Source organism: Phaseolus vulgaris, chromosome 11 (assembly GCF_000499845.2).
Source record: "Phaseolus vulgaris cultivar G19833 chromosome 11, P. vulgaris v2.0, whole genome shotgun sequence".
Lineage (NCBI taxonomy): Eukaryota > Viridiplantae > Streptophyta > Magnoliopsida > Fabales > Fabaceae > Phaseolus > Phaseolus vulgaris.
Genome location: NC_023749.2, coordinates 34,383,139 through 34,390,199, shown reverse-complemented (window position 1 = coordinate 34,390,199; position 7,061 = coordinate 34,383,139). Strand labels below are relative to the sequence as shown.

The 7,061-nt window shown below is 40.4% G+C and overlaps 1 pseudogene; it reads right to left on the bottom strand.

The window, feature by feature from the left end:
- Positions 1-500: 500 nt before the first annotated feature.
- LOC137831954 (senescence-specific cysteine protease SAG39-like) lies at positions 501-1,750 on the bottom strand (annotated as a pseudogene).
- Between the last annotated feature and the right edge of the window lie 5,311 nt (positions 1,751-7,061).

The following is a 7,061-nucleotide window of genomic DNA, read 5'->3' as shown; positions in this document are numbered from 1 at the left end:
TCATACTTGAACCAACCTTCATTTCAAGGCTTGTTGAGTCAGGCTGAAGATGAATTTGGATATGATCATCCCATGGGTGGCCTCACAATTCCTTGCACCGAAGACGTCTTCCAACGTATAACTTCTTTCTTGAATTGACAATATATCTCACTCTAGAAGACTGACATAGATTAGGATTTTGTACAATAGGCATCTCCTCATCTTGTAAAGTTTTTTCCCTTTCTCGAGAAAGAGGGAAAAGAAACAGAATGACAAAATGAAATTGTATAATTCTTTTGTTTATATGCCATGAATTCAATCACTAAAGCAGCTCCTCCGTATTTTCTATTTTAGTTTCAGTCTGCACTTTTTGCTTTATGGATAACAAGTTTTCATTACTACTTTTGTATTTAGCTTCCTTGCGTCGTGGTTACGATAATTTAGCTTGTGTTGTATCAATCTTTTAAGTCATAACCATGACCCCTTTTTCATTGGATAAATTGATTAATAACATACAGGACCAACAGCAGAAATCAATGGTGAAAAAGATACGTAGAATTGAAAATAGCTTAACAGGGTCTAAATTTTATAATTATGCAGTGGGGTACGATGCTTGCATGGCTATGCCACACAGTCCTTCTTCAGAATCTACACCCCTTTGCATCCTAATGTAGCCTTCTTCACCCCACTCAGTTCCCCATGAGTTCTTAACCAACCAATACTCAGTTCCATCATCGCTGACACCATATCCCACTGCAGTGACACCGTGATCCAACTCTGTTCCACATGAACCAGTGAAGACACCACTCTTGTAAAATTGAAAGTCAGAGCCACTAGCATCAATTGCTACAGAAACTGGTTGATTGGTTACAGCTTTTTGCAGTGCCTTCTCATTGTTGGCTGGGACATCCTCGTAGCCTCGAATGGTAGCTGCATGACTAGATGCCGCCTTTGCATTGCAGGTTCCATCAACGCCCTTGAAAGGGTAATTGGCTTCAGTATTGAGTCCGTTATTTTGGATGATGAATTTGAAAGCATCATCCATAAGACCACCTTCACAACCTTGGTCCACACCCTTTGTGTCACAATCAACAAGTTCTTGTTCAGACAAAGAAATCAATTTTCCAGTGGTGAGTTGATGAATTCCTTCTGCCGATGCAACAGCAGAAAACGCCCAGCAACAACCTACAATGCAAAGTAAATTAATAGTTACATAGTAATGATTCAATGTAATTTGACTTGACTTGGGAATTGAATTATCCAGGACTTACCACATTGGCCTTGGTCCTTGACCGGTGTCACCGCACCCTTTTGCCTCCAATCCACTGTGGATGGTACTGATGTCACATTTTCGTACTTAAAAGTGGTTGTCTTTATGATTGAGGAACGCATGTGCCCCTTGAATCTATTTCTTGGTGCTATGAACTCCTCGTTGGTGAGGTCTGCAAATTGATTAATGGCTAGCTTGTAAGGTTTATTGGCAGCATTGTTGAAGGCTTCAATGTAATTCATATTTTGCTTGAATATCCTGAAACGCTTTTCCTTTTCTTGAGGGTCCTTGTAGACTCTGGAATAACGAGCCATCCATTCCTCATGCCTCTCATAGATGGAGGCATCTTGCAGAGTGCGAGATGTGACTTGTAAAGCCCAGAACGCCATGCAGAAAAGCATTGCAAGTGAAATATGACACAAATGAATTTTGGTAACCATGATGGGTACTGTAGTGTGACAATTATGGGAACAAATGCTTGAGGTTGGCTAGTGAAATGTATGAAAAATATATTGTGTTGTGGTATTTATAGTAAAGATAACTTTGAATGGTAAACTAATTAATTAATGTGCTTGTTTTCAACTCAAGCTCTACCAGCACTGTGTACCTCTTAAGAAGTTTTGTATGTATCTGGACAAATTATTTTTCTAAGAGTGATAACGTAGAGGCACTGACATGGCAAACGATGCCAGAGTAGTTTTCAAAGGAATGCATTGCGTGTATCGGAAATTTTTGGAATTATAAAACTCCAGCTTTGACACTTTTATTGTTTCATCTCCATGCATATTGCCAATGCATATCAAAATCTAATAAAATTATATACATGTCATCCCGAGTGAGCCACGCATATATTTTCAGAAATAAAGTTAATAAAATTAGTTTAAGTTTTTACCATTTTGTATTTCATTAAAATATAACTATGATAAATATCCCGACCGTGAATATTATTTTAAGGATTTACAATTATATATTTTTTTTCTAATATATTTTTTTTTTATATTTTGTAATTTTTATCATATTTCAATGACGACGAAAACAATTATAGGTATCTGGTCTTAGGAAAGCACGTCGACAACCTCTTAACAGTGTCTATGATTCTTATTTAATAGTGAACTCAATAATGTAATTTCTGCATAGCAATTGCTTTAGTTTTCATTACTCAGAATTTTGTAATCTTTACAAAGCCAAGAACTTGGCTTAAGTATAGAATGTATGCTAATCAGTGTATACAGTGTGAGATTTGTTTTTTATTCTAGATGACAGTTATATGTTGGAAAACATCTTCACTGCAATTCTTGGCATGAAGGGGGTGATTCAAGTATGACATGGCACCAACTGCTTGATCGAAGGAAGGAATAGGATGTAATGAGGTCACAGCAAATAGAAATGAAGATAAATGTGATACTATAGAACTCCTTATCACGTTATGCGATTTAAAGAACCTATATACAAGAGGGCAGAGCAAAAAGGATTACAGGTTTCAACACAGAAAAAAGCAATACAATAGAGAAATCCAGAAAACAGAATTCTACGAAGAGTAGAATTTTCCAATCCTTTCCTATTCTTCCTCTCTTCTCTGAGGACCAATAAGACTATTCCACCAGATAATAGAAATATTTAAATTTGGAATTGTTTATTTTGGACCTCGTGCCTTTCCTGAGATCCACCACCTCTTCCCCATTCTCACCCTCTATCCCAACTAATTATTGGTTTACCCTTTTCTACTTTGTTACACTACCTTCCCCATTAGAATTAACCTCTTCAAATAACAAAAATATCCTTTTACATTTCATAATCTCTATCATTTTAAAGTTGTAATTTGGAGCAATGCAAAACCTCTATCATTTAAAAGTTGTAATTTGGAACAATGCAAGTGAGTGTCAAAAAATAATAATTTTCATGTCACAATTATATGCTTTCAATAATTTGATAACTGAAAAAAATTCTAAAGTGTTAAAAAACAAGATGACTATGAATACTTCACCAACATTTTATAACCTGGATCGTGGAGCCTGCACATGGTGGACATGGTCATTCATCCTTAAGAGATCGACACCGCAGTCACAACAATGGATGGGCTGGACGTGGGGTATCCAAACACTCTGAATATCATGGTATGCATATATGTTTAGAATATTTAGTACTTTTCATAATGCTTTAGTGTGGCTTTTTCGACCCCTCTACCATTGACAATATGTGAAGGGAAGCCCTGCCTATGGCACCTCCATGGGGTGCAATCGAATACTTATATGGTTGGATTCTTGGCCATTTGCAATCCTCCATTGATAACCTCGTTTAGTAGTTTTATTATGACTCTTTGGTATGTTTCTAAGTTTTTCACTCAACCTTGTGTAGTTCTAGTCTCTGGATTGCCCTCTTCAGCATTGTAGAAGGATCTTAAGGTGAGTTATTGAAGAAAGTGTTATTGTTCTTCAATTATGTTATATTATATTATTTTTTCAGGGTGTGCAAATGGGTTATTGTTGATGACTCTATTCTTTTGGCAGCCTACCTTCTCTCCAACCATTTAAGGGGATTTTAAAATTGGATACCACTATCGAATCGAGTCATAGAAGTCAAATCCATCTTCATCAACACTCCTCATATACACGTGATGATCCAAATCCACTAGTGTGGGTGATAGTAGTTGTACTGGCCATGAGTGCTCGGGATCTCGGTCCAAGCATTTAGGTATGATCAGTTCGATTGTGCGAGTTATGTCTAGTTCGGTCTGGGTCGGGTATGGACGCAAAAGTGTGTTACAAGGTCAACTCAGGTTTTCTAGTAAGTTTACGTGAAAAAGATAATTAAAAATAACAAAAGAAATAATTGAGTTGGTTGAGGTATATTATTAAATACATGAATAACTGAATTGGTTGAAGTATATTATTAAATGCAAGTAAAAGCAGTTAAAAATGTGTGTACCTGAAAGTAACAGGTACACGAAGAACAGATTGCGGTTGAATATTATACTCTGGTTGTTGAGATTATATTCTCGTTGATGAAAATTATTGAAGGAATGGCTATAAAAGGTGTTTGAGACTCTGAGTAAAGGTACGCTTTTCTAAATATTCTAGACTGAAAAAATTTTATAGTTTGAATGCTCTCACTGACTTGATTATCGAAGTGTGATCAACAGGTATAGCCCCCTTTGTCCCAGTGGAGCAGCGCTTTGGAGCACCAAGTGGAGACAAGTCAAAGCAGAGCTCAACTCGGAGACCGACCGAGGTCAGCCGGCGAGAACATTTGGCACCCACTGTGGGGCCCGATAAAACTTGATCCTACACATATTCGCAATTGAGCATTCTGCATAATGAGAAACACGAGGCAAGTACCGCTGGGATCTGAAGAAAGTGAGACCCCCGCCTGGCAACAAATCATGGAGGCCATGAGGGCTCTTAAGGAGGCAAATAAAGAATATCGACGAGAGCATAAGAAAATTCGAGAAGAGGCCAAGGCAAACCAAGAGCAGCTACGAGCGAAGGCCCGAGCTGACAAAGAACGTCTTCAGGCACGCCTTATAGCCGAGATCGTGGCCTCTCGAGCGACTATGGAGGAGCATGCACAGGCCAATGAGGATTTCCGCAAGACCAACGAGGACCTGCACTGAAGCTTGCACCAACAGGGTTAACATCCCGCTCGAAAGCGTTCCCCAGATTTGTCATCAAGGGACGACACCAAGTCGTTCTCCCAGCAAATTATAGACGAGCCTGTGCCACCCCATTACATAACACCCAATATTGCCTTGTTCACTAGTGTAGAGGATCCTGAGAATCACTTAAAGGCGTTCAGAGCTCAAATGATCCTCTCTGGGGGGTCTGACTCAATTTTTTGTAAGATATTCATGAGTACATTCACAGGGACAATCCTGCAATGGTTTAGTGGGATTCTGGATGGTTATCACCTCTTTCCCCCAGTTCTCTAGAATGTTTAAAGAACAGTTATCGGCGAATAAGGTCAATCCCACATGATTGTGTGACCTGTTCAATTTTAGACAAAGCGAAGGAGATTCGCTCAAGGCGTACTTGTATAGATTTTGTGCAGTCTCGGTAAGACTTCAAATGCAGGATGAGGAGATGGTGGTTGCCACTTTCGAACAAGGTATGTTAGCAAGCCCGTTCAGTGACTAGCTAATCAAGAACCCGACAGAGACGTTATCCGAGTTACGCCAGCGAGCTACCGCCCGTATTGAAGCTGAGGAGGTCGTGCTCAGGAAAAATGGTGGCTCACGATCGAAGCAACCCAGGCACAAGGAAAATAGTTGAAACCATTCCAACAGGAGCAATGAAGCCTCCACCGGAAAGAGAACAGATCCCATACGTTGCTAAGAAGGAGGAGCCCGAGATAAGGGCCAGGGAAGAGACGACAATCAGACCCAGATTCCGAGTATCGTGCAAAGAGCTCTTAAGCATGCGGGGGGTAACGGATAAGATGATGTTTCCCCAAAAGATAGATCGATTTTTGGGATCACAAAGAGATGTTTGGTGCGAGTTTCACAGGGCATTTGGGCATAGCGTCGAACGATGCATAACCTTGAGTCACCAACTGGCCAGTTTGGTCAAAGAGGGTTTCTTAAAGGAGTATCTCGAGGCTAACCAAGAAAAACTAAGAAGAGAAGCTGCAACCGAAGATCAAACGCATGCACGAGGGGGAAGCTCAGCCTCCAAGCAAAAACGATATGCACGAGCAGTCATGTCCTTGGATACGAGGAGGTCTGATCGCCCCACAGAGCCTTCCCTCTATTTCACAGGTTCCGACCATGAGGATGTGTTCCCCCATGAGGATGATCTAGTGGTGATATTTGTTGTTACGGTAGGATGAAAGGTGCCATAGTACTAATCGACCAAGGAAGTTCGGCCGACGTGATGTTTTGGGGGACGTTTACAAGTTTGTGAATATCCTCTAACCAGTTAAGTCCTTATGATGGTTGTCTGGTCATTTTTTGCAAGAGATCAAGTGGAAGTGCGAGGATATGTTGATTTGAGGACAACCTTCTCAAATGAAAGCACGACCAAAATGATTATTGTCAAGTACATCGTTGTCAATACATCCTCTACATACAACCTGCTTTTAGGGCGACCTTCTTTGAATAGGTTGGGTGCAGTAGCATCAATCGCCCACATGAAAATGAAATTTCCCTCGTCGCAAGGAGGGGTAATTACTATAAAGGTCGACCAGAGGATGGAACGGAAGTGTTCAGAGAGCAACTTAAAATCGTAGGAGAACGTATGCAGTTATTATCCAGCCCGGAGAGCCAAGATGAATAGCAGAGGCAGAGATCAACAATGAAAGACGACCTACACCTGCGGAAGAGGTTCAGGAGAGGGAGATAAAAGGGAAGAAATTCAAGCTCGGCACCACGTTGGGCAAAGAATTAGATAGAATAGCCGATGTTATTTCGGTGAATATGAACGCTTTCGCATGGTCGTCCGCCGACATGCCTGGAATAGATCCAGACTTTTTGTGCCATCGGCTTAACATGGATGAAAAGGTCAAGCTCGTGGTCCAGGGAAGAAGAAAGTTAAATGAAGAGAAACGATTTGTCATCCGAAAAGAAACTGGGAAGCTTGTGGCAGTTGGCCTCATCCAGGAGATCCAGTACCCTGAGTGGTTGGCGAATGTTGTGTTGGTGAAAAAGAAAAATGGGAAATTGAGGATGTGTGTTGGCTTCACTGACGTGAATAAGGCCTACCCCAAGGATTCTTACCGTCTACAGAGCATAGATTCTTTGGTGGATAGTGCCTCAGGATGTCAATTATTAAGTTTTTTTGATGCATTTCAAGGGTATATTCATATTTGCATGCACTCGAAA